Raw genomic sequence first — 27723 nt, 5'->3', positions numbered from 1 at the left:
ATGTCAACCCGCATCTAACAGGACAAACTCCCGCCTTGTAAATTGGAGGCTGGAGGAGGGGGAATGCTTGTCCCTCACAGGTGCTGAAGCACTGATCTGTGCTGGAGGCAGGGCTTGCACCTTCATTAAAGTGGCTGAGGGATCTAAGGATGTCAGAGGGATTCCCAGTTTAGGACTGGTGGGGCTCCTTAATAAGGTCACTGAAATATTAAAGTACACACAGGCCCTGCAGCCTGCCCTGCATGGGTAGAAGACAGCAGAGCTGGACTGCCAGTGTTGTCAGGAGGATGCAGAGCCCTGGCATGGTGCTGAGCAGGATCTTAGCAGCCCTGCCCAGCTCACATTGCATGCATAGTGCAGCGTAGGCCAGCTCACTCCCATGCCAGAGCTGGATGTCCCTGCAACTGGGGTGCTGATGCCACATAGCTTGGACAGGGTGAGAGCCCACTGAACAGCAGCCTTCCCACAGCCTGGAGGCCAGCAGACCTGGCTGCAGCCTTGGTGAGGCTTTGCTTTTGGATGGAGCCTGTCATCCTCGTAGGAGCCAGTGCTGCATCCCCACATGGCTGCAAAGTGGGCAGCCATGCCTCTCAATGGTGTCTGTACCTTTGTCAGACACATAGCCCTTCTTTCTGCAGTGCCTTTGCTCAGAGGATGGCCCAGGCACTCAGCAGACATTCTGACTGTGCTGCACATCGTCAATCTTGCTGGCAACCAGCTGGAAGACAGAGGTACCCCACACCCCACAGTAGCAGATGTGTTTAAGCTCATGCAAACTGTTATTTTTCTCCTGTCCTGGGCCTTCCCTTCATCTCTTTCCCCAACTGTGTATCCCATTGGCAGCTGGGCAAAGGCAGCTCCCTGCCTGGAAGTGCCTATGGGGAAAGCAACAGGAAGGGGCTGGCTCCATTCTCAACCCCTAATTCCCTGTGTAGCCTGATGACGAGCACGTGGAGCAACCCATGGCCTCCTTCTGCACTTGCAAGGCAGCCCAAGCCACTCATCACTGTTGCCGTGCCTGCAGCAAGCAGCTCAGAGAGCTGTCCTTGTTGGCCTGCACTGTGGGGACAATACTTAAGGGTGGCGGAGGCACCCAGACCCCCATTTGCGCTGTCACAGCTGCTCAGGGCTTTCTGCTCTTCCATCAGGGATAATTGCCTTCAGCCGGCACTTTGAGAAGAGGCCCAAGGGCCTGCAGAGCCTCAACTTGGCCAGGACATCACTCACTGCTAAAGGTACAGCCCTGAGACAATATTCCCCCCACCCCCTTCAGGTCCCAGTGGGGAGGCCAGTCAGACTGACTCTGTCCACAGCATTTATGGCTCAGCGGGGCCAGGCTGACACCAAAGAATCTCCCAGAGGGGATGGCATGGGTGGGCTAGGGGCCATGTGCCCTTGATGAGACATCTCGTAGAATGGCACACTCTGCCCAGAAGCAGCTTCACCACTGGCGGCAAATAAAATGTCTCCAAAATGATGTTGCAAAGCCTGGCTGGGCATAGCATACTTGGGTGCACGGGATGAGGAGAAGGAACAGTCCCCCAGGGATGCCACGGACAGGATATGTCCAAGAACACAATGTCCTGCTGCCCTGGACATAGGAAATTGCCCCTTCTTCTGCTCCATGGCTCTCCACAGTGCAGGGATGCACTCTGTCCAAGATCCGTAGGGATCTGTTTCTTCGGCCTACCCTCAAGCAGGAACGAACACATTATGCCAGGCTCTAGCAGCTAATGAAGCCATCCACTCTTCCCTCTGGCACTTGGACCTCTCCGGGAACCCCAGCACCCTGGCCATGGATGACACTAGTGTGAGTGCTGAGAAGGGTCAATGCTCTGACATTGTAGGATAGACTGTCTCCTGCACACGTGGGGGGCACCTCTTCCTCTGGTGGCCTTGCTGCTTCTATGAGAGAATTGAGAGGGCTTGCCTTGGTTCATTCAGAGGCTGATCTCTGTGTTGTAGTGGCCCAGGCACTCAGAAGTGGCTGTTGCTGGAGGGTCTGAAACCAAGGTGCTTGGCATCCCCAGGTGCATTTGCGCAGAGGTGCTTGGCTCTCTGGAAAGCCATGGCTGTGACATCTTCCTGCCTATCTGACAGCAGCTGTGGGACTCTGCTGTGGAGACACATCCCTGTCCTCACATGAGGATTGGAGATGGCATCTTGAGCAAGGAGACGCCCCCGGGACCGAATGGCCCATGCACGGAGTGTGGGTCACCGTGTGATTCATCACCGTCTTCACTTCTGCTCCCTAGTTAGAAGGAAGGAAGTTGGCCAGATTGGCTGGGATTCTTGGGGAATGGGGAGTCAGAGGGTATCCAAGGTGGATACCAGGGGTCCTGGATGAGCTTCTGAATCCTCTCTCCTGACAGAGTTTGCAGAACCTCCTCTGCCAGTGCGACTCACTCTCTCACCTCAGCCTGTCTGGCACTGACTGCTCTTTAGACACTGTGAGTATCACAAGCAGGGGGACCCCAGATAGGTATCATTGCCCAGCTCCAGAAGCTGTGCCACACCCCAACAGGTGTCTCCAGCCCCACTACTTGCATCCTATGTGGCATGGGACTGCATAGGCCCAGGAACAGGAAACTTGTTGGGTCAGAGGGGTATGATGGCAGCCAGCTCAGCAATACATTGTCCTGCATCCCGTGGGCTGGGAGACACCAGCTTCAGCAGGAGGAAGAGAGCTGGGAGCAATGGTGGTAGCTGGCAGCCCCAGCATGGGCAGACCTCCTACATTAGGGTCTCCCACACTGTCTCTTCTCATCTGGCATGCATAGCTGGATCCTTGACCTATCTCAACTTACTCCCTCCTGCAGCTCTTTGGAGCACTGACCCATGGGTGCTGCACCAGCCTTGTCCATCTGGATCTTTCCAAAAATGTGTACTCACACAAGTAAGCCCAGCACATGAAAGGGAGGGAATCTGTGCCATGGCTCATCATGGCCCAGTTGGCAGTGACTGCCCGGCATCTCCTGAGGCAGTGGGCAGCCAGTGCCAGCTATAGGCATGCACAGAAGGTGATGCTATTTTGTGCTTTTCCTTTCAGGAGGGTGAAAGATGTCTCTCCTGCCATCAAGCAATTTTTCAGCAAGGCCTGTGCCCTCAGGCATGTTTCACTGGCAGTTACAAAGCTGCCTCCAGATGTTGAAAGGTAAGATGGGAGCAGCACGCTGGCAAGACATCCAGCCACTCAGAGTCCAGCTCCAGGGCCTGAGCCACCCCTGTTACCCCTGTAGAGGCTCAGCAGGGTGATGGAGAGGCTCTGTGTCTACCAATAGGAGCAGATTATGGGTAAGCATTGTCCAGTGGACATGGCTTTGAAGTTAGAGGGGACAGATGAGGATGCTGGATAAGAGTGGCAAAATACAGAGCTCTGCATGCTGGGAAACAACCCTTTCCCTATCCTCCTTGTCCCACTCGGCAGCCCACAGAGGGTGCCCTACGGCAGGTGGCTGGCACCCACACTGCTCTAGCCAATGGCTTTGGTGACTTTTCCAGGGCTTTGCTGCAAGGACTGGCGTACAACAGTTGCATCAGTGACCTTCACCTGGATCTCAGCAGCTGTGAGGTGAGGGGGCAGCCTGTGTATAGCGAACACCCGTGCGTTGTATGAGCCCAGCAGCACTAGAGGCACAGTCTCCAGTCAGGGTACGTAGGGTATCCCTAGGGGTGTGCATCCCTACGGGAAGAGGCCATGGCAGGGGAGGCAGGTGCTCATTCCCATATGGGAAGATCCATCCCCAACTACCATGGGGCTGTGGTGACCTTCCTGACTGCAGACTTGTATTTGCAGGGCTTGGCACCTTCCCATATACTGACATGTTTCTGTTTATTTCAAGCTGAGGTCAGCGGGGGCCCAAGTCATCCAGGATCTCATCTCTGATGCCAATTCCATCAGTGACCTGGATTTGTCTGATAACGGTAGGTCATTTTTCCTTATCTGGGAGTGCAATGTCCTCCACCTGTGGGCACAGTTGCCTCAGGGTGTTCGGCAGAGGCTGAGTTAGACCCAGCATCTCCTAAGCTTGTAGAAGTATCCTGGGGAGATGGAGCAGCTTTGGAGAGTTGAGCAGGGTCACATCAGGCTGTCAGAGATACTCTTTGCACTCTTGAGCCATAGCTGACCTGTTGCCCTTGCCTGCCTATGACTGCACACCTATACTAGGCTCAAAGTGTACCCACTTTCTGGTGCCCACCTGGTGTCCAGAGCTTTGTCTCAGCAGAAGGCTGTGAAATCCCCCACCTTGAACTAGGACCGCGCCTTCTATGCTTGTCTACCTTTTGACCATGCTGCTTAACACAAAATTAGACTGTGCTTAGTCTTTCACTAGCAGCAGCCACAACATTACAGGGTATGCAAGCATCTAAGCTAAAGGTTTAGTGGACAAAGTACAAAAGGACAACCAAGTCATACCAGTGTTCCACAAGGATGTGAGTACCCAAACACCTGGAGTGGATTCCTCCGAGGCAAATTATCACTTCACTGAGATTTTTGTCTTTCTACCCTAAAAACAAAACCTACCTGCCTTCCCCAAGACAGAAAAGACTTGTTTGTGCTCTTCTTCCCCAAAATGATCTCCTTCCTGCTATCCAGCAGTCTCCTAATGCGCCAGACCTTTTCCATCATTGCATCCAATTTTGGCCAGCAACAGTGGCCCTCACCTCTCATGTCCATGACATTCTTCCCTGTACAGGTCTGTCTTCTTGTAATTTCAACCACGCAACATCAGACTCATGTTAAAAATATATGAGTGCTCATTTTCCATGTACCCATTGCAGTCTAATTCCTGCACTTCATCAGGATCAGTTAGTTAAATGGCAAAATTATTGGGGAAACGTGTAACAAGAGTTCAGTTCTGGGCTTCAAAAGTGGTGACTAGGTTAGCTGGACACTTGGTGGAGCCAAGGCAGTATTGGGCCTGTGTGGCATTGGCTCCTGCTGTGCTCGCTGCTGAGCCTACAGAGAGTCAAGTGCAGTTTCTCCAATATTTCTTCAAACACTCTGGAGAGATCAAGCCTGCCTCGACTTACCAGCTAACCTTGCCACATGGCACAGGGCATCTCACCAAATGTGCACATACACAAGTCCATGGGTCCTAACGGGATGCACCCATGAGTGCTGAGGGAGCTGGCTGATGTCATTGCAAGGCCACTCTCAATCATCTTTGAAAGGTCATGGTGATCAGGAGAGGTATCTGAGGACTGGAAGAAAACAAATGCCCCTCCAGTCTTCAAAAAGGGCAAGAAGGAGGGAACTTCTGGCCAGTCAGCTTTGCCTCAATCTCTGGAAAGGTGCTGCGGCAGCTAATCCTGAATACTACTTCCAAGCATTGTAAAGGATAAGAAGGTGATCACGAGTAGTCAGCATGGATTCACAAAAGGGGAAATCATGCTTAAGCAACCTGAAAGCCTTCTCGGGTGGAATGACTGCCTGGCAGATGAAGGGAGAGCAGTGGATGTTGTCTCCTTTGACTTCAGTAAAACTTTTGACACTGTCTCCCATAATGTCCTCATATGTATCTCATCCAGGAAAGCAGACTTTGTTCTCTTCAGAGACCTACTTGGAGGAATCTCATGTATTAAGGCCTTAGAAGGAAGGGGGGTCCAGGAGAGCTGGCTAGTATTCAAACATCACTTCCTCCAAGCTCAAGAGCAGTGCATCCGTATGAGTAAGAAGTCCAGCAAACGGGGCAGGAGACCTGCAGGGATGAGGAAGGAGCTCTTGGCCAAATTCAGACAGAAGGAGAAAGTACACAGAATGTGGAAGAGGGGACAGGCTACTTGGGGGAATTTTAGGAATGCAGTCAGTATATGTAGAGATGTGCTGAGGAAGGCTAAGGCCCATCTGGAATTGAGTCTGGCAAGGGATGTTAATGAGAACAGGAAGGGCTTCTTCAAATATGTCAGTAACAAGAGGAGGACTAGGGAAAATGTGGGCCCACTGCTGAATGGGGTGGGGGCCCTGGTGATGAAGGATGCAGAGAAGGCAGAATTACTGAATGCCTTCTTTGCTTCAGTCGTCACTGCTAAGGGCAGCCCTCAAGAATCCCGGATCCTGGATGTAAGGGAGAAAGTCTGGAGAAAGGAAGACTTTCCTTTGGTTGAGGAGGATAGGATTAGAGATCTTCTGGGCAAGCTTGACATCCACAAATCCATGGGCCCTGATGGCATGCACCCAGGAGTACTAAGGGAGCTAGCGGACATTGTTGCCAGGCCTCTCTCCATCATCTTTGAAAAGTCATGGAGAACCGGAGAGGTGCCTGAGGACTGGAAGAAAGCCGTTGTCACTCCAGTCTTCAAGAAGGTCAAGATGGGGGACCCAGGCAACTACAAGCCAGTCAGACTCACCTCCATCCCTGGGAACGTGATGGAACAGCTCATTCTGGATGTCATCTGTAAACATATGGAGGAAAAGAAGGTGACCAGGAGTAGTCAGCATGGATTCACTAAAGGGAAATCCTGCTTCACCAACCTGATAGCCTTCTATGATGGGATGACTGGCTGGGTAAATGAGGGGAGAGTAGTGGACGTTGCATACCTTGACTTGAGCAAGGCTTTTGACACTGTCTCCCATAACATCCTCCTAGGCAATCTCAGGAAGTGTGGGTTAGATGACTGGACAGTGAGGTGGATTGAGAACTGGCTGAAAGGCAGAGCTCAGAGGGCTGTGCTTAGTGACACAGAGTCTAGTTGGAGGCCTGTGGCTAGTGGCATCCCCCAGGGCTCAGTACTGGGTCCCATCCTGTTCAACTTGCTCATCAACGACCTGGATGAAGGGACAGAGTGCCTCCTCAGCAAGTTTGCTGATGATACCAAGCTGAGAGGAGTGGCTGATACACCTGAGGGCTGTGCTGCCCTTAGGAGAGACCTGGACAGGCTGGAGAGCTGGGCAGAGAGGAACCTCCTGAGGTTCAACAAGGGCAAGTGCAGAGTCCTGCACCTAGGGAGAAATAACCCTACGCACCAGTATGAGCTGGGAGCTGACCTACTGGAAAGCAGCTCTGCAGAGAAGGACCTGAGAGTGCAGGTAGATGACAAGTTGACTATGAGCCAGCAATGTGTCCTTGTGGCCAAGAAGGCCAAAGGCCAACCTCATTGGTTGCTCATCTAGCCTGCGCTTCATCAGCTTACATAAAATCATAGGATCAGTAAGGTTGGAAGAGACCTCTAGAGATCATCTGGTCCAACCTCCCTGCTCAAGCAGGGTCACCTAGAGCCAATGGTTCTGTGATTCTGTGGGGGATCTGACTGGGTTATTTGCACCACAGTTGCTTTGACTGGCACAGGGAATGACAGGAGATGATGCCCATGCAAAAGCTGCAGCATTTGAGAGCCCCGTGGCAGGGCATGTACTCTGAGCCTTCAGCTCTCCTGGTAGCTTTCCTTTAAGTGGAGCAGGTAACCAGGACCCAGGCTCTTTTCCAGCAGCGGCCAGGGCTTATGTGTGCCCCAGTATCACTAAGAGAAGGGCAATCCTCCTCCATCTGTGCTGGGGAATGGGATGGACCCGATCAAGACTCAGCTGAAGGATAGCATCTTCATCACAGGATGCGGGATAACTTATTTGGCTACTGACTTCTCTTTCCTCAGGCTCTGTATAATTCTCATTTCACATCTTTCTTGCCACAAACTTCTACAGTTCACTTAATTCAAAGTAATGTAACATTGCAAGCTCGAGTTTTGAAATTAACCAAGATGTTTAAAAGCTTTGTCTGAGCTGAAACTTTTTCAGTCCCTGATGGGATCCCTGCCCCGTCTAACCTCAGCCTGCCACAGCCTCTGAAGCCACAGGGTTGCGAGAGAGCAATCCTACTTATTGCAAGCGTCAGTTCTATAGCCTTTTTAATTCCACCTGCAAGTCCTTGTAATATCCTAAACTGGCCTCACAAAGATCTCAGAGTATATCATGCAGTGCCTCTATAGCTGGATCACTCTAGGAAAGCTGAACGTGTTCTGCAGTCATTCAGAAACTTGTGCAAAATCAGCTCATGGCTTCCCTGACTCACAAATGCTCCAAAAACTTGCTGCCTTCCAAAAATCTCTAGCCAATTTTTTCCAAAATGTAGTTTTATTTTGTTTTTCCCCAAATAGAAACTCTGTGCTGGAGGGATAGTGAGCGCCTAAGAGCTGCATGCAGTCCAGTAGTCCTCCAGCTAATATCTCAGCACCGCAGACTTTGCAGAGTTCACTTAATAACAGCAATTGTTTGCTCCATTGTGCTCCAGTTAAAAATTAAAAAAAGGAGAGGGGAAGACAGATGCCCCTAAAACATTGGCCACAGCCAATGCAGTACCTGTTTTGCAAAGATCAAGGACTCTTATAGCATATTGGCATGCCACTGATTTCTCTGCTTTGTTGGATGGGGGTTGCAAGGAGGATGACGATGCCAGGGAGGGCCCTTCCCTGGCCACAGCTCCATCACTCCGTGTGTGCAAAGGCAGTCAAGGACAAATCTGTGGCAGTGGGCTGGAGAAAACTCCTCTTGGAGTTATGTTGTCTTGGACTTTGCCTGGTAGGTCTTGGGTGCCCCTTGCCCTGGGACGGTGGAGTAATGGGGTGAGAGGTCCCTGCCCAGACACATGTGCAGCAGCAGGGCCATAAGCCACACTCTAGCCACTTGGGAACCCGCTGACCTCCTCTGTAGGCATTGGGGTTCACCAGTCCCTTGGAGTCCTGCTGACCTCCTTCCCAGTTTCTGGGGATCACCAGAGTGGGAGTATGGGGATACTCTGTGTTTTGCTGTTGATAGGATATAACCTTTGCTTGCTGAATTTTCCTGGGAAAGCTCTAGTCATGAGAATGGGGGTACAGGCCCTAACTACAGGAAGGATGTCTGGGTGCATTCTGGGACAGGGCTGAGGGGGGAAGGCAGCAGAAAGCAATTCCTCTGTAGCCCCGTAAGTGCTCCCTGCAGCTCAGCACAGCCTTGCCACCCTAGTTCCAGATCGCAAGACTCTCACAGGGGATATTTATTTGCTGGGTGAGACTCCTCTCAGCCCCTGGTTTTACCTGCCCTCTCAGGGGCAGATGAATAGGTCTTTGCCCTCTGTGGGAGAGCCATGAAGAGGATGAAGACGTTCAGGGTCTGCCTGGGATTCCCCTCTGCCAGCCTGCTGGGGCAGTATGGCAGGTCTGTGGGTTGCCCTTTGTGGGCCACACAATCACCTTGGTCCAGCTTTTGCGGTCTGGACTGCTCAGAGCATCCTACTGGGTGTCTCATGGCTGCACTCATCTCTCATAGGTTTTGACTCTGATATGGTAATGCTGGTGCTGTCCATTGGCAGAAGCAAGTCCATTAGGCATGTCTCTTTGGGGAATAACTTTAACATCAAATCCAAGTAAGTGCAACCTGTGGCATTGTCTTCAGGCCAGTGGCTGCTCTAGCACCACGCATCTGCCTCACTTCTCTCTCTCTCTCCATCTGAGCCTTGGGCCAATCGGGAATGCAAGGAATTGCCTCGTCTTCCTTCAGAGGCCTGCTTGCTCTACTATACCAGGGACTCATGGGGGGACTGTCACCTGCTCCTGACCCAGTCTGTGCTGGAGGGCAGGCATCACAGACACAGGTCACAGCCTCTTGAAACATAGGTAGGAGTCAGGAAGGAGGCTGACAGATGTGTGGTGGTTTTGGGCAAAGGCAGAAGGATTGAGCTTTGCCAGCTGTTCTTGCTGTTCTGGGGGAAGTGATGCTGGGATGCATGTGTAACTATCTGCCTCTCCTGCAGAGATGGGCTGGTGGATGTCCTGCACCTCACTGTCCAGATTACCCAAGAGGATGACTGTGTAGGTACCTCCTGCTGCACCAGGGGCCCTTACTTGCCCCAGCCATCCTGCCTGTGCCCTGCCTCTCATCAACCGCCATGACCCTAGAGCTCTGTGCAGACTCCACACCAGGGATGCTGTCCAATTTGGCATGACAGACACATCTCTCCCTCCTCTTCCCCTTTCCAGACTCTCCAGTCTCTGTCAGTGGCTGAGTCACGCCTCAAGCTGGGAACCAATGTCCTGCTCAGTGCCCTGGGCTGTAACACCAGTCTCATTGCTCTGGACATCAGCGGCAATGCCATGGGAGACACCAGTGCCAAGATGCTAGCCAAAGCCCTGCAAATCAACACAAAGCTCAGGTAGCATGGGAAGGGCATCCTTCTCACATTGTGCCGGGTGGTCTTGACACAATAGTCCTCATGATACTGATATTACTGAAAGAGGCTTATTGCGGCTCCTTGGGACCACAGATGCAACCCTGCCAGTCCCAGCAAGCAGCTGAATGCTGTGACCATATCTCTCTTGGCAGTCAGCTGCTGGTGCTGACACAGGACATGTGAAAGGCAGGAGAGTAGTTAAATCTCTTCCTCTGCATGGCAGTTCCACACCAGCACTTGCCAGCAATTTTCCAGGCTCCCATGAAGTTCAGAGTGCTGGAGCTGGAGCCTTGTGCTCATTATTCATCCATGCTTTGTTATCAGTGCCCTAGGCAAGAGATGGCGGAGAGCAGTTTCTTGTCCCTAAAATGTCACTTTTTTACCAAATTATTCCTGAAAAGGAAAGGTAAAAGTTTCTGGTGGAGAGAGGGAGCTGGGAAAGGTCTGTCAGCTGCAGACATTCCTCTGTGGGACTTCTGCCCCTGCCAGCAAGAGTGATGCCTGTCTGAGTAAGACTGCCCTGCTGTGCATCCCCTCCAGACATCCAGCTACTTTGCAGCCCTCTGCAGGGGAAAAGTTTAGCTTTTGAATCATGAGGTTAAGATTTTTAACCCCATTTCCCTGCCTCCTGGTTTGTGGGGTCAGCTTGGCTGAGGCTTCCTGGCACCTAGCAGGACAGGCATAGCTTGTTATGGCCCCGCCTGTTCCTGGCAGCCAGACACCTGCCCTCTATGCCAGCTATCAGTTCCTAGCTGGAGAGTGGGTTGGTGTCCCATTTGGTGAGCTGACATAGGCTACTGTTTTGGTCTGGAGAGGACTCACTCTTGTACTCTTTGCAGGACCGCGGTTTGGGACAGGAACAACACAACTGGCCACGGACTCCTGGAGGTGGCTCAAGCCTTGGAGAGGTAGAGAGGGGGTTGTTTGGTTGACCTGCCCTGCTACCACCATGCACAAGAGACTCTAGCACCAGGACATCACCATCCCCAAGCCCTCTTCCCACTAAATGCAGAAAGGGTATCTCACTCAGAGCCAGTGGGTTGGAAACAGTGCTTAGGGGAGTTTCCATACACTGTAGTCACTACACGGCCCTGGCCTTGCAGCTAGCAAAGCAACCCACAACCCACTTGTTGACATCATCTTCATTAGTCATCTCTGTTGCTTCAGAGCCCCAAGGCTGGCTGTGGCCCACGTTTCCCCCTTCCAGCACCATGGAGCGCTTAAGAGGAAGAGGGACAAGTTTTACAGCCAAGGAGAAAAGTCTTGCTCCTAAGCTGTGGTATCCACCAGAGCTGAGAGCCTACATCAGGAGTGCTGAGAATCTCTATCCAAACCGAGCACAGAGTTTTATCACTCTGAACCATACCAAAGTCAGCGTACGGTCAGCACAGTGTGATCTGCTCAGGCATAGGTTGTTTTTTGTGGGGATCTGGCACTCTGCTTCCTCCTGCCCACAAAAGATGGAAAAAAATGTTCATTTACTGACACCACTGTGGGTCTCATACATGGCCATGCAGATGCACAGGGAGGCAAAACACTATAGGGGCTCCAGTGGTTTGAGTCGAGAGGGCCTCAGTCTGAGTGGCCAGAGAGTACAGACAGGCGGCCACTGTGACCCTGGGGAGTTTACTCATCTGCTCGAGCTTAGCCATCCCCACAAGCCCTGTCATCATGATAATGCTTTCCCCATGCAGGTGTTTCATGGTGGAGATAAAACCATGAGGCTGATGTGCCAGGGTCTCTGCCACTGCAAGGCAGGAGATGCCATGTAGATGCTTGCTTGCAGCAAAGGGGCTGGTAGTGCCACTGTCCTGATGCTCACCTGTGCCATTGCCTCACAGGAACTACACCCTCAAGTCTATGCCCCTGCCAATGAATGATGTGGTGCAGGTGTATCGGAGCAACCCTGAGAAAACAGAGGAGGCCGTGCACAAGGTGGGGCTGGGTGGGGCTGGGGTCTGGAGGAGATGGGCTAGGGTGCCAAAGATGCCTCCTCACGGGGTTATTTACATGCTGCAGATCCAGCCCTGCCTGACAAGGAACCAAATGCGACACATGCTGCCCACACAAACCTTCTGGCTGGAGCAGGGCATCCTGACCACCTCTTCTGAACAGGCAAGTACATGAAACCACCATGTTTGGCTTTACAGCCAGCTGTTCTGCTCCAGCATGAGTAATCTTGGCTAGCACAGGACATCAAAGCAGACCTCTGCCCACCTCACACTGATCCTTGCAAGCAGCACAGACCACTTTTCACTTTTTCTGAGGCCAGGACAGAGCAGGCCATGGAGAAGAGAGCAGGACTGGGCAGGAGGGAAGGAGGCTGAGGTACTCAAGCAGCCTTCATCCTTGTGCTTCGCACAAATTTGGTGCTGAGGAATTTAGGGACTGCTCATCCCCCTCCCCCCCCCTCACAGTATGCTGCTGTCTTCATGTGCTCAACACATGCTTGCAAGAAATTCCCTGCTGTACAGCATTCCTGGTCACTAGTCAGGGAGGACCTTGTGGAGCATTACCTGCATGTGCTCCCAGTGCTCAGTCAAGCAGCACCCATGTGTCCTTCTCCTGGGAAATCACAGAAAGGACAGAGACTTACAGTGCTGCTCAGGCGTTGGTGCATGACAGCATCTCCTCTATGCTCCAGATGGTGAACGAAATCTGCCTCAGCGTGCAGAAGCATGTTGACATCCTGAGCTCCTGCCTGGGCAGGGAAGTGGAAGCTGACATCCTCTTTGCAGAGGAAGCCATCAGGAACGCCAACCTGTCCATCAGTGTAAGTCTGCCACACTCCCAGAAAACTGCGGTCACCTTCCCTCTGCTTTGCCTTCCTGTTGTGGGAAAGAAACGTTCAATTCATGGGGTTTAAATCCAACGCCAAGCACTTTATTGATTTATTAATGACATTTAACTAGCAAACAGTGAATTTTCAAGATCAATATCATAAATGCAACAGATATACATCACATTACTAAACACTTGTAAAATGTTAAAAAGCAGCTTCAAATTTCTGAGCCCCCTTCAAATCCCGAGATGGTCTAATCCACATACATAGATACACACAGTTGTGTGCATACCTTCCCCAGGAACCGTGGGCTATAAGCACATTCCCTCTTCAAAAGAGGAGATTCCCCTGCTTGCACCACCCTTCTTTGGGAGCTGCGAATGCTCTGGCTTTGGGCTCACCCATTCTGCTTCTTACAATCTGCTGATGCCGACACTGGTGATAAACCTCCCCATGTTCCTCCAGAGGGTCCCTCCTTGGGGATCCCCATACTCTTAGCTGCATTGGCTGGATGCAGCCTCCCACAACATGGTGAGGAGAATGTTCCATCAGGCCATGATACTGGTGGAGGCCACTCCTGGCAGTGTTAGACTCTGTTAGACTGCTGCTGTTCCCACTTCTCTCTCCTGATTACACATTTTCTTTCTTCTTCTACACTTCCTTTCAAGCTGCCACTTTTTTTTTCTTTTTTTTCCCCTCAAGTCTCTTGGCCACCCCCTAGTTACTGTTTAATCCAGCTAGTGGGCATCTTCTTCCTCAGTGTTACCACTTACTATCTCATCAGCTGCTGTTGCAGGAGAGAGGTGTGGGTCTCTCCACACACCTGAGCCTGTGCCCCTATCCCAAGCCTGTCACTATGTCCTCGTCCCTGTGTACCAAATATCTCTACATGAGCTGGCGAGGCCAAGAGCCATGGTGCCTCCCCAGCTCCACTGGGCTTTTCCAAGAGATACACTGCATCTCTCCATCCCAGCAGGAGGGAAAATTTGCACAAATCTACAAGCAGTTTGTTAGAGACTGGAGATGTAGAGGACTGCTGGGGGCCAGAATTTCCTTGAGGCCGCACCAGAAAGGATTTGCGTCAGGTGTTTTGGGGACAGAATTGCTTCAAATACAGACCATCACAACTGTTTGCTTGCAAGGGGCTGGCACTGACTTTACAGCCTATAGTGGCACTGACTTTACAGCCTACAGTGAGACCTAACAGGGTGGGGGATGCTACTGCAGACAAGGAGAGGAGGGGCTTTTGCCACTTACTGCCAAGTCTCCTGGTAGCACCTGGAGACTATACCATGGTGAAGATGCTCTGCAGGGACCTGGCGCTGTTCTCCAAATGTTGGGGACAAATGGTTGTGCATGGTGAGTACATATTCCTGCAACAGGGTGAGAAAGAGGTTACTCATCAGCTTCCTGGGTTAGGGAAGGCCTCTAGAGAGATTTAACTAAAGAAGAGAGTGCTGATGCTGCACAGATACTGGAAGGGATAGGAAAAGATAAGCGGTGTGAGAGCAGACTGTCTGGGCACAACGAGAGGAGAGCTAATGGACTCTGGGGGCAGTGTGCAGAGAATGACCGAGAGGGAGAAGAATGCAGAGAGGCTGTTGGGGGGGCAACTTCAGCCCAGTGTGGCTGGTAGATCCCTGGGTGTCCCCAGCTAATGCAAGGAGAGCTTTGCTACAAGGCAGCTGTGGACCAGGACTGAGCCTACCATACATGGCCAAGCAGAAGAAAGATAATTTGCTATAGGCTCATCCACACTTTCTCTCCACCCCTTGCAGATTTTGCCTCTGTTGTATGAAGCAGGAAACACCCCGTACCAGAACGGCAAGCTGCAGCATAAGATGGAATGTCTCACAGAGGAAGCGTCACAGGCCTGCGGCCAGGAAATCCAGGTGGGTGCCTGCTAGGAGCCACTGCAGCAAGCAGGGAGCCACCAGTGGCATGGGATGCTTGTCAGCCTCAGCCCAAGATGTGACAAAGCCCCAGAGGCAGGGACTGTCTTGCCAAAGGGATGACAGCTGCTCTGAGCCTGACACACAGTATGCTCCAGCAGAGCACGTACTGTGCACCTTCCATCACTCAGGTCCCTTCTGTACACAACATCTCCTGAGACAAATAGGAAAACATTTGAATTCTGATAGAAAAGATGCACAAAATTCCTTTTTCCCACCCCTAAATTCTGGATTTGCTGCAAGCGATTATGCAAGCCGTATTGGACACAGTGCACAACCTGTGCCTGGCCATGGTACAGAAGAAGGGAGTCAGGGACCAGCTGGTCAATGCCATGTCAGAGCGCATCTATCTCCAGGACCCCCTCAACCTCGGTTCTGTCCTGGACTGGATGGTCACTGATGTCTTCAACAAGGTGAAGTGGGTGACATGACTTTTTCCCTTTTTGCTCAGCTGCACATTTAAGGGGCTGCTGCACAGCTGCCTCTCTCTCTCATGGGGCAGCTCAAGATCAGAGTCACCCCATGTGGCTGTGCTGCCAGGGAGAGTGTGGGGCAGAGGGACCCGGCTGCCATGTTTACCCATTTTTGGCTTTGCTTCCCAACCTGATCCAGCTCGCACCCCCTGCTACAAGTCTCTGGGGAGCCGGGAAGTCCTGGGTGGAGGAGGATCATGCTCATGCACGCACATCCTCACTGCTGAGAAAGGAGAGCCCTGAGCATTGGAGGGGAGGTACTTGGCATCCTCTATCCCTGCCAGGACATGACCAGCACCTGCTCCAGGTCCTGGTTCCTGCATGGAGAGCAGGAATGGGTGCACATGTCTGGCCAGCAAGTTGCCTGGGCATGTTCTCCGTGATGTGTCTCCAGCAGCATGGCCATTCCCTGGCTGAGCCTCTAATTCCCTAGCAGGGCTCTACAAAGAGGTTGCACTCCAGGGACACCTGTGCCTGTTCAGCTCCTGGTGCAGCCAGGCTCAAGGCTTGTGGGGCTGTGGCCACCCAGCTCCTTACCCACGTGTCTCCCACCAAAAATGAAAACACCTATGCAGGCCACCCCACTTATTGGGCTGAAGCAGGGCTAGCTCTTACACCTTCTCTCTGGTCCCAGTGAAATCAAGCTATCTGTCACAGCAGCTGTGGCTGACTGCATTGTGGATGCTACGCTGGGAGACCTGACTGTTGCTCAGTGCAAGTTGGTGAGTGCCAGAGGGTGCTGCTCTTGTGGGTCATGATGGGGATGTGGGATGGGTGTGTATGTTGGCATTGCCCAGGCACCAGCCAACACAGTGGTTGCAGATTTGCTGTCTAGAAAGCAGGACAATTTCCATTCAGGCTGCCTTTCCTCCCAGGTAATCCTCTCCCACAGTTGTCCTGGCAGAATTAACCCTATACAGCTCCTCATCAACCCAGAGTGAGGTCCAGGAGCTGCCCCATGGCAGAGAATGTTGGGTGGGTGCCAGGAGGAAGCCGGGCAGCAGCTGCCCCCATACCAGGGCTCTCTGGATGAGGCAGGAGCAGAGCAGCCCCACCAAGGCACGGCCAGGGCTGGCAGCTGGCTAATCAGGCCTAAATCCGCTCATAAATCCCAGGCACTGGAAGGGAGTGGAGCAGCAGAGCATACACAGCGCAGTCAAGTGCACTTCAGCCAAGGGAATGATTTAAGCATTTCCTCATGATTTTAGGCAGAAAGCCTCTCCAAGCACTGTCTAGACCTCCCATCACTGCAGCTGGAGTCCATTGAAGATGATGCCACTGTGCCAATGAGGGGCAGAAATCCTCTGGATATCGCTGAGAAAGGCTTTGCTGCGGAGGAGGTAGGGCTCAACTCCCTGCTCGGCTGTGCTATGCTAATGAGTGGGCTACTAGAGGGGTCAGTGACATTAGGAGCTATCAGGCCTGACCCAAGTCTACCACTACATGATTCCCTCACCTAGGATGGTTTAGTTAGGTGCTGAAGATGAACCAGACCAAGAGAGGGTGCAGCCCTACGGATTTAGGGGTGTCAGAGGGGTTGCAACAGGCACAGGACCAAGGCTGGCTATGTCTTACTGCCAAGGCGAAGACAGGAAGACACTGCTCACCGTAGTCAGTTTTGCAGAGCAAAGGTAGCCAGTATCGAGGCTGTGGGTGACTCCCAGGCAGTGCTTACCTGTGGTGGCCTCTGTTTGGCTCCATTCTCTTGGTGGCCAGGCAGCGAGCACATTGCTGAATTTGTGAGCAGCCTCTTTCTCCTCCTCTCCCTGCAGCACAAGATGGCTCTACGGAGGAAAAACAAACATTTCAGGAGCATTCGGCCCACGCCAACCATGAGAAGTAAGGCTGCTGCACAGCCGTCCCTGCTTCTGTGCCCTGCTTTGGTGTACATCCATTATGGTCTGGAACAGTGGGCTGCTTGCATGCCTGTAAGGGCATCGCAGTGGCAGGGGGCTCACACCTCACACCAGAGGCATATGATATTTATGTGGGGGCCACTGTTCAGGGCACTCTTCTGACAGTAATGTGGGGAAGAGCTGGCCTTTTGTCGCCCGATGTTTTGAGCTAGATGGGATCCAGATACGCTGCTGCCTCAGGAGAGAATGGAAAGTGTGTGGGTGACTCTGAAGGCTTCAAAGCAGCATGCCTCTAGTAGGGACATCTCCTTGTACCATGCTGGAGACCACTCCTAAGGCTGAGCATTGCTGACATCCAGGGGCTCTGATTTAAGGCCTCAGGATTGCAATGTGGCAGAGGAGGGTTTGCCGGAGGCTGTTCCTAGGGCTGCAGACAAACCTACAGGGTGGCTGCCCAGAGAGAGCAGTGCTGAATTGTCCTGGGCTTTTCTGCAGCTGGTTTTATCCCACAAAGCTCTGTGTGCCCAGGTTGGCTGGGAACTACTGGATCTGAGGAGGCCCGAGGAAAATGACTAGCCTTGTAGTGACTTTTCTCTTTGGGGACTTTGGCAGTGATGCTTGTTGGCATTGAGATCCCAGGCTTCAGCAGAAGCAGAGTTCATACTAGACCTGAGTGCCTCACATCCAGCTATCCCTGTGCCTGCCCTAGATGCAGAGGACCCTTGAAATCTGCTGAGCCTAGCCTTATCCTCATCCATCATAGCTGTGCTGTGTATGCTGCAAAACAAAGTACACCTTTGGTAGCTCCTAGTCCTTCCTGCAAGCTGGGCCAGGCCTGGTGTAGCCCGTGCTGCTCTCCCGCTGCCTCGGTGTAGGCCTGTGAGGGGTTTGGTGTGTGTCTTTGGACTTGTCTGCAGGAAACCACTTGCGTCACTCCCCCACAGCATCCCACGCTCTCAGCTTTGCCAGCTAGGTGCAAAAACCTCCTTGGAGACCTCGTTCCGTTGTGAGAATAGCAGGATCTGGCATCAAATGAGCTGCAAAGCTGTTGCCCAAGGCTGACGTGCAAGCTCTCCTCACCATCAGCAGCATTCGCACAAGCTGTGGAGCAGCTGCCTGGCTCTGCTCCCCTCCCCTTCCCTTTCCGTGGTGCAGCAAGCACCACGGCGCAGCGCTGCTAAACCTCCACCACCACTGCACGCAGGCTAAGGCTGCCACGGTGGGGAGGTCTGCATGGGGTTTAGCCGAGGTGCCGGCCTCAGGGCCTGTTCTCAGCCTGGGCCTCTTGCCCTCGCAGGTCTCTCGGAGCTGGAGCTACAGGCAAGCAGGGACGCAAGCGGGCTCTGAGCACACCGGGCGCCGCTGTCACTCAGCCCCGCCGCGCCAAAGGCATGCTCTGCCTCCACAAAGGATGCTGAGCCTGCAAGCAGCTTGCTCCCTTGCACGCAGCCCACATCTGCCGAATCCCTTATGGACCTACCAATCGAAGGGGAGCATTGCACCAAAGCCAGGCCCCAGCCCAACCGCAGGCACAAGCAGCCTCCAAGCAAGCCAAATGTAAGACTTGTTTTGTTTTCTTTTCCAACCAGGCAGTTTGTGGGGTAGGAGGAGGGAAGGCTTGTGGGTTTTTTATTTCCCCCTCCCCCAATGGGATGAATTCTCTTAGTCAGCATTTATTGCAAGGCAGGAACATGAGATGGGCAGAGTGCAGCTGATTTATGATACTGCACTCCAGCTGCTACTGTGTGCACCTTTGAGGTGGGGGGAGTTGAGAGAATAGGCAGTGGTTTTGGGAGACCGGAGGAGTCTTTCCTTTTCCTCCTGATGAATTTGGCATTCTGCAGAACTGTGAGACCTGAGACACAGGCAGGAAAAAAAAAAACATTGTGTGCAGAGGGCTGATCTGTTCATGAACGTCTCCATCTCCCTCTGTCCATCTGCGATGAATTTTCTCTCAAGATTCAAAAATTCTTTTCTGGATCAGCCCCAAAACACTGGTAGCAAAATGTGAACGCAACTATCATGGCCCTTGGCAGAACTGTGCAAATTGCTGAAGCCGTCAGTGGAGGATTGGCTCCAGGGCTCTGCTGGCCTTGGCATGGCTGGATTTAACCCCAGAGCTTTCCCACACCTGCAATATGAATGTACAGGGAGTGATTCTCATAACCTACTGGATGTGTTTGCAGTGCCTCAGACTGCTCTGCAAGCAAAAAGTAACTTTTGGATGCAATTGGGCCAGCATCCATGGAGAAGACCAGGCCTGGGAGAGATGGGTGGTGCTGAGGCAGGGGCTGGAGGGAGGTCAATGTGTGCTGTGGTGGGGTGCTTTGGAAAGGCTGGAAGCACTTTGACTGCTGTCTAATCAATCTCTGCTCCTTCACCCACCTTTAGAAGGCCCTTGGGGGGCAGCCCCCCACCACACACCTAAAGCAAGTGCAGAAGGGTTGGGAGTGCTCTGGAGAAACAAATCATGGGGGCACTGTGTCAGGTGGTCCAGCTTGTCCCTTGTCTCCCTGCCATCATGACATAATGGTCCTGCCATCTGCTGGAAGGCCACGGCATGCATGTCCATGGTGATGCTTATCCGGTCAGGCCCTGTTGTTGGAGCCTGCCTGCCCACTCCATCAAGCTGTTCCAGATAGGCAATGTTCTGCCAAACATTGTCTGTGTGTTTGGTGAGGGCAGGCTTTGATGGATGCAATGTGACAGGCAAAGCGGATATTGGACTGCTGGAATGGATCCTGAGAGGCATAAATCCAGCTGTAATGAAAAGTCATTATGGACTGAAATGTCACCGACCGAGAAGTGCTTTCCTCTTGTCAGTTGGAAGCCACCAATCTCATGCCCTGTGCCAGAGCTTGGCAGATGCCACGATTCTAAAGGAAGGTCAGGCCATGGTATAGACATGGACATGGTCCAGGCTTGGACACAAAGTGGTTGATCTTTGTCTGAACCACAGCAGTGCTTTGAGTTGGTTGGAGTTGGACTCAACAGGGGAAAACCAGTGAGGATGAGTACTAGGCTCTTTGTGCAGATGACAGGACATGAAACAAGCCCTGAGTGCCCAGCTGCATGGCTCGCAGGCAGGCGTAGGCTGTGCAGGACACCCCATAGGATACTTTGCCCCTTCCTCATGGACTGTTGAGCACGGACTCCCTTGGGTGTGGGTTTTCCGGACCTAAAAGCTCACACCTTGATGCCTGCAGTCAGCATCCACAGCTTCTGCTCCATGGGGGAGTTGGTTACCTCATGATGCCCAGCTTCTCTCTCAAAGCCTGGCCACCCCTTCTGAGCAGCCATATATCCTAACCTTTATCCTTGCCTCCTGGTGGTATGGATGGATGGATGGATGCAGCCTGCACTGCGCTGAGGGCTGACTGCAGAGCCATTCTCTCCTAGGCCTCCAGCCACTTGCTTCATCAGGAGCAGGGAGTGTAAGTGTCCATTCCTTGGTTCTCAAAGCAAGGAACCTTCCTGCCAAAGTCTTCCTCTCCACATGGCTCAAGAGTCTAGGACAGCATACAAACAACTGACCCAGCTATAGGAGATCATTTGCGAGAGTTGGTTCTGACATCGGGCTGGGGCTGTCCTTGCTGATGCTCAGTGCCCACAAGGTGAGCAAAGGCAGGATCTGCCACAACGTGCCCCCAGGGAGGGTTGGAAAGGTACTGTGGAGCCATATGGGCATCCTGCAACACAGGCACTTATGGGTAGAGAGCTAGAGAGAGAGAGCACATGGGCACCAGACCTTCTCCAAAGTACTGAGCAGGAGTATGAGTGCCCAGCACACGGCAGCGCACCACAGCGGGGGTCCTGGTGTGATGCAACAGAGGAGGGCAATGCTGGGCCAAGGAGGCCACTGCAGGGGAATTGCAGTGGCTGTTCAGGTGAGGTGAAAGGCTGGTAATAAGCTAAGGAGATCTAGGGATCCTGACAAAATGGTGACGTGCCAAGTCATCATGGGATCCTGGCTGGATCACAGTGTGATAACATCCTAATTTGGCTTTAAGGCCAGATGTGTGGAACAGGGAAGGGGACGTCCTGGTCTGTGGAGGTGCCAGCCCATCCAGCCCAAAGGGTTTCCAGGTCCTTTCTTGCACTGGCATCCACAAGCCTCCTCCCAGCATAGCAGAGAGGTCTGCACGTGCACATGCATGGGACAGGATATGCCTGTATACGACGCATATGTACGTATGCATGCATGGTGTATAATTTTGCCTGCCTGTGTGGCCTCCCAGGAGGTGGTGGGTAAGGGAGATGTACCTACTGCTGTCCACCTGCTGCTCAGGCCTGGTCCCAGATGATGGCCGTGCTAGCTTGCAGGTGCAGCCTGTGGCCTGTGAGAACAGTGAGGACAGGAGCATCACCCGTGTGAATGAGGGCCTTGAGTACTTCTTCACCAAGAAGCTCATCACAGAGGACTTGCTGTAAGTGAAAGGGGGTGCCCACAGTCCTCTCAGTAGTGCTGGCCCAGCAGCCAGCACCCCCAGCATGCTCCTGTCCCCTGGTGCACCATGTTTCTGCAGACTACCACCACCTGCAATCCACACTGCCATGCAAACATTGCTGGCTCAAGGTCAGGGCCAAGTGCTAAAGGGATGCTTGGGAAAACAGCACCACAGCACTTCTTACCCTAGGCACCTGGTAGGGCAGAGCTCTGCCTGGCCTCAGAGAGCATTTTCAAGGGCAAACTGGCAGGAGGACATTGTGAAGGCAATTGTTGGGTGAGATGCAGGCTGGGCTGGCTTCCCACAAGCTTTGGGGGGAGGACAGTTGTGTAAGAGTTGTGGGGGTCTGTCCCACAACAAGGAGGGAATGATCCACCAGGGTCTAGATGAACCATGCTGTGAGAGCTTCCCCAGGTCTACCCAAGGCTGGCTGAGCCCAGCATCCAGGGCTGGCACTGGGTCCTTGGGTCAAACACAACCCCTTGGCAGCCCTGACCTAACATTTCCCAACGCCTCATCTCTCCCCAGCCCCACAGCACGGGGGACCTGCCCTGGATCAGCCCTTCTGGCATCTTCAAGCTCTCGCACCCTCAAGAAGAAAATTGGGACCTGTTTTGCATTCAAGAAGCCCAAGTCCGGCCGGGGCTCAAGGTGTGAGAAGGAGCCTGAGGGCAGTGTCACAGCCCCCAAAAGCAGACGGTCGGTGCTCAGTGACATTTTATGGCCCCCCAGCAAGGCAGGAGAGCCACTGAGCAAGTCTGAGGAGGGGAGCCTCGCTGCCGAGCCCCAGGCAGAGCCTGAGCACAGCCAGACTCCTGACTCTGCCTGCAGGATCAGGCCCAAGTATTCATGGGAGGGCAAGTCGCAGTCACTCATACTGCTGTCCGGGGAGGATGAGGACACACTTGGGGTCAGGCACGACAAGGTAAGCACTGCCACGGCAGTCCTCAGCAAACCACCTTGGATGACTGTCATCGACTTGGCTGCTGGGTGCTGCTGCATCTGAGGATGCTGATGGTACTGGGGCTGCATGCCATCAGGGACTGTGGGACAGAACCAGCGCACAGGGCTGCAGCCCACCCATGACTGAGAGGGAGAGGAGAGCAGGCTGGACACCGCAGGGATGTGGGGATCCGTGAGCAATGACTGGGGACAGGCCCTACTGGGTTGTGTCCTTGCCTCAGTAACCATAGGGTACAACTAGGGTTGGGGGACCACGCACTCAGCAGGCCATCAGGTTGGTGCTGCTGGTCCTGTGAGGAGTGCTGCCTCTCTCACCGCATATCCTGGCATGGCTGTGTCTTTCCTGCAGAAGAGGCACCTGGAGAAGAATGACGGGGAGCTTCCCAATTCCTTCGAGCAACGTGTGCACATCATACTCCACCGCATGGGTGTCACAAAGGGCCTGGCCACCGAGGGCAAGAAGCAGCAGGTGGGATCGGCTCTTCTTTAGGGACACATCCTGCACCCAGGGAGGTGGAGATGGTGGCCCATGGGACAAGGTGACCCAGGCCCCAGTCTCATTCCCCTGCCCAGGCCAGACCTGACAGCATACAGGCCTGTCATCACTGCCCGTAGCCTCTGTCCCCTAACCCTCTGCAAGGGAAGCAGCGAATGGATCATGGAGGGTGTCTAGCCATCTGTACCTTCTTCACCAGCATGCACCCATGCCACGCACACTCCTCCCCTCAAGCCCTGGCAGCACACTGCTGGTCACAGGCCCATCAGCCCTGGTGCTGCAATCCCACCGCTACCTCACCAGATTTCTTTCCCTTGCAAAGCAAAGACAGCGAGATCAAGAAAGCTGGTTCAGATGGTGAGGTGCTGCATCCTGCCCCCCGCTTCCCTCCACCCTGACCCTCACCGAGGGTGGCACAACTGGGCATCCTTAGGACCCCATGGGCTCCTGGATGCATGTTTCACGGCAAGGCCAGTCCCCACATCCCATGGCACACAGCTAGCAGGAACTGGGCCAACCATCACCAGTTTCACTCAGGGCTGCTTTACCCTGTGCTTTAATCACCTCACTGGGTGCTAATGGCATGGGGGTGACCCACTCAGCACACTGTTGCTGACCAATGACCTGTGCTTGCAGGGGACATTGTGGACAGCTCGGCAGACTCACCACCACCCTCCCTGAAGGCGCGCACACACTCCATGTCCACAGGTAGGTCAGCTGTGGGCACAGGCGGACGTGCACAAGTTGCCAGGGGCAGAGGATTGGCCAGTGGGGGGAGTCAAGTCTTTCCCACTGTTAACATCCAGCAGCGCTCTATGGGGCCAGCACATTTGAGTCAACATGTACCACTGCTCCAGCCAGTGGGCACAGACACCCTGCTCAGGGTACTGATCTGGCCGTAGCAGAAGGAAATCCAGCCATTCTCCCTTTGTTGCATACAAGGACAGAGACATCAGCCCAAGCTGCTGGCCTGCTGCTGGCCCTGGGGACCAAAGCCCACCTATGTCCTGTGTCCCTTGGGTAGGTGCAGGCTGACAGCCAGCACTTTAGAGCTGCCCGGCCCTCCTCAGAGCCAGACTCTGGGGGAAAACCCTACATGTGGGATATCCATGGCTCTGCCCTGCCTTTCCCACAGACACATCCTTACGGAGCAGCCCGGCCAACATGATGGAGGCCAGCATAGGTTCTGCTGCTCCCAGGCCAGCCTGGAAAGTTCTGGGGAAGCAGCTGAACACAGAGCTGAAGGGGAAGAGCTCAGACCTGCCCCGGCACTCCCTCCCCATCCCCAAACAGAGCAGGCAGCTGGAGCCAGCAGGCCGAGAGGGATGGAGCAGCAGCCTGCCACGGCTTGGGAGGAGCACACCAACAGCACTGCTGCAGAGGGTCAGCCACTATGGGGAGTCAGGCACCAGCACCACTCCACCCAGCCTGCCAGCACCTGCTGATGCTGAAGGTATGGGCGTACAAGCTGCAGAAAGGACCGTAAAGAGGGGCTAGTCCATTCACAGCAGAGGCAGCCAGTGCTGTGGGAATTTGGCGATGGAGGCCAGCTGAAAATTGAGCCTTGAGCCATCCTCCTCTAGGGAGGAAATGGATTCAAAACCTAAAAATGCTGGTTCCCTTCTCTGCCTGGCCCTGATGTGCCCCATAGGCTCTCCCAGGACACCCTGACAGGGCTGCTGGGGAGGCGTCGCAGGACATGCCTGCGGCAGGGACCATCTCCCCGGCCAGCAGTTCCCCCTGGCTTTCCCAGACAACCACCTGACTCCGGGGCCAGTTGTGCCAAGTGGGACCAACCGCAGAGCTGTCTCCATCCACGAGGACCAGCTCAGGGAATCAGAGAGCCTGATGGAGCTGGAGCGTAAGTCAAGGCCAGAGCAGGAGCCCCAGGTGCTGGGGAACAGAAGCACCCAGCCCTGAAGACCACAGGCTGCGCAGCTGGGTTTGTCTCAGGGTAGAGGAGGTGCTCATCACTCCCATTCAATAAAGCACTCAGCAGCTGAGGATGACTCAGCCAGACAGGCACAGCCCATGACAAAGGCCTAGCAAAAGCCCTACTGCCCTGGCTCATCCGTGGGACAGACAGGAAGACAACAGGAGGGAGGGGATGGCTTCACCCTGGCAGCACAAACACTTGCCCTCTGGTGCAGCCCCAAAGTGCTGAGCTTACTTTGGGATGCAGGTGACACAACAGCAACGCACATGGGAACATGGCCTCCAGCGCCTTCCCTGAACAGATCAACAGAGCAGGGCAAAAGCCCCAAAAGTCCATCCATCCCCTTTTCCCTTTCACAGTGCTTCCTACAACACACTGTCGGAGCCACATTCATTGCGGCCACATCCAGAAAACTGCTCTCATGACACTAGTGCTCTCAGCTCCCGGCTTCACCATCAAGCTCAAGCCAGGCCACTCCAACCACATAGCCAGCTTACGTAATGCCGCGCTTTGTTTCCTCCAGATGTAATGATCCCCCTTCGTCTGCGGCGGTCACCTGTGCTGAAACGGAGGAACAAACGCAACTCCCTTGCGGACCCAGAGGTGACCAGCGAGCCCAGCCCATCCTTGGATAGCATGGGTAAGGCTGGGTGACAGGAGACTCTGAGCTGCCTTGCCCTTTCCTAAAGTAAGTGTGATGGCAGTGATGGCTTGTTCCACACTAACACCAGTATTTGTGGCTTTTCCAGATGCTGTGATGCAGGACCAGCCCAGCACTGGGGACACACCAGAGGAGCTGCAGCCTGGAGCAGAAGCAAAAGAAGACCAGCCACAAGCTGTTGTGAATGCACAAGACTCAACCCTAGACCAAAGAAGTACAGTGCTGGGCCAGGGGGAGCCAGCCCTGGGACAGCGAGCCCCTGCATGCTGCTGCACTGTTTCCAATAAAACCCTGCAAGCAAGCGCAGAGTGACAGTGTGATTAGCAACACAGCCTGGGCATGGAGCAGAGGGAAAGGGCGCAAAGTACCCCAGGCATGCTCCGCACCTTGCTTCCATGTCAGATTAGTGTGGACACAGCTGAGGGGCCAGCCAGCCTCACTTTTTCCTCCAACAGCTGTTACAAAGGTAACAGAGCCACTTTTTGCTGCAGGGACAGCCTGGTTGGGGCCTCATCACAGAGGGGCTGGGGCCGCTGGCCAAGCTGAACCAAAAGCCAGGCCATGAGCAGTTCTCAGAAGGGCACAAACTTGCAGCTGCTTCTCTGCCCACTGCCTGGGGCAGCACACAGCGTAAGCAGGGCACAGTCTCCCCAGCACCGGGCCAGGCTGGAGCCCATCTGAAGAGCAGATGACCAACACAGCAGAGACATGCCAAGCAGTATCGCCTTCCATGGACTGCCTCTGCTGACACGCCTGTGGGCTGTGGATGGTAATAGGGAAAGCTGACAATCTTAGGAATGGATCAAGGGGCAGAGCAGGCAGCAGAAGTACAAACAACCCAGCTGTGCATGTCAGCCGAGACATTGTTAACAGTGTTACTAGAGTCCTGTCAGCAGGCATACCAGCCCCCCTGCTCCCAGCTCCACTCCTCAACTCACAGGGGCTATCACTTTCTCCATCACCTCAAAACCCAGATTTGTATCAGAGGGAACAGGAACCATCACATTTCAAAATGCAGCTCTGTAGTTGCTACTATGAGTGATCCAGCCTTTCAGAACTCACAGCCATGTCTGCCTCTCCATCCCTGCAGCTCTCCAGCTGTCACCGGCACTACCCCCAAAAGCATGTGGCTTTCTCCTGTGTCAACTGTGAGCAGATCACCTCCACTCCACCTCTGGACCAAATGCATTACTTACACTGATGTTTACCACAAGAAGAAAGATACTTGCTTCCCCTCTCCACCACCACCTTTTTTTTTATACAAGAGCTGTGTATTTAAAAAATATATGCTTTTTATTTTTAATCCCCACAGCATAACTCTGAAGGCTATTTTGTAATGAACAGCACAGGACCCTACCCAAAGCAATCAATAAACCTCCAAACTACCGCACTGACTTCAGAAGGGGGATCACATTGCAGGGCCTCTAGGCTGCATCTTTGCCATCACTGCTGCCTATACTACAGTGGGATCAGAACAAGTCCCCTTCCTGCTGGATAGGCCAGATCACTTGTACTAGGCTGTGATAATTCCACAAAGGAGCAGCGTGCCAAGGAGGTGGGAAAAGGAGGCTAGCTCATACACAGGCTGTGCACTGGGTCACTCACCAGTAGCACTGTTTCATATCTCCTTTCCCCTTCCCAAAATGATGGTGCTAACCTCTAACAGGTCATGTCCCCAGCATCTGTAGAGCCTGGGTCTCCAAAACCAGGTCAACACCATTCAGCTGTTCCCTTGGGGACAAGGCCGCTGGTCATGTCTCCCCTCCCCCCCCACCCCAATTGCTTTTCCCACACAGTTCTACAGTTTGTTTTGATGAACCAGTAAACAAGACAAGAGGCCACTTGTAGCGTACTCAGGCTCCACAACGTCTTGGCTCAGGACTCCACCTCCCTGTCCATAAGGATCCAGCAGGCCCACTTCAGCATTGCCTTTGAGATCCTGCAAAATCAAAATGTGAGCCCGGGTGAGAAGGGACTCAGCTGGCAACATTGTGCCAGGGAAGTGGGCACA

The 27723-nt window shown here is 53.5% G+C and overlaps 1 pseudogene; it reads left to right on the top strand.

Moving 5' to 3' along the window:
* LOC134149703 (capping protein, Arp2/3 and myosin-I linker protein 2-like) overlaps positions 1–26024 on the top strand; it is a 266237-nt pseudogene extending 240213 nt beyond the window's left edge.
* Positions 26025–27723: the final 1699 nt, after the last annotated feature.

This window comes from Rhea pennata, chromosome 21 (assembly GCF_028389875.1).
Source record: "Rhea pennata isolate bPtePen1 chromosome 21, bPtePen1.pri, whole genome shotgun sequence".
Classification (NCBI taxonomy): Eukaryota; Metazoa; Chordata; class Aves; order Rheiformes; family Rheidae; genus Rhea; species Rhea pennata.
The sequence above is the reverse complement of the archived record's forward strand: the minus strand, read 5'-3'. Positions and strand labels throughout refer to the sequence as shown.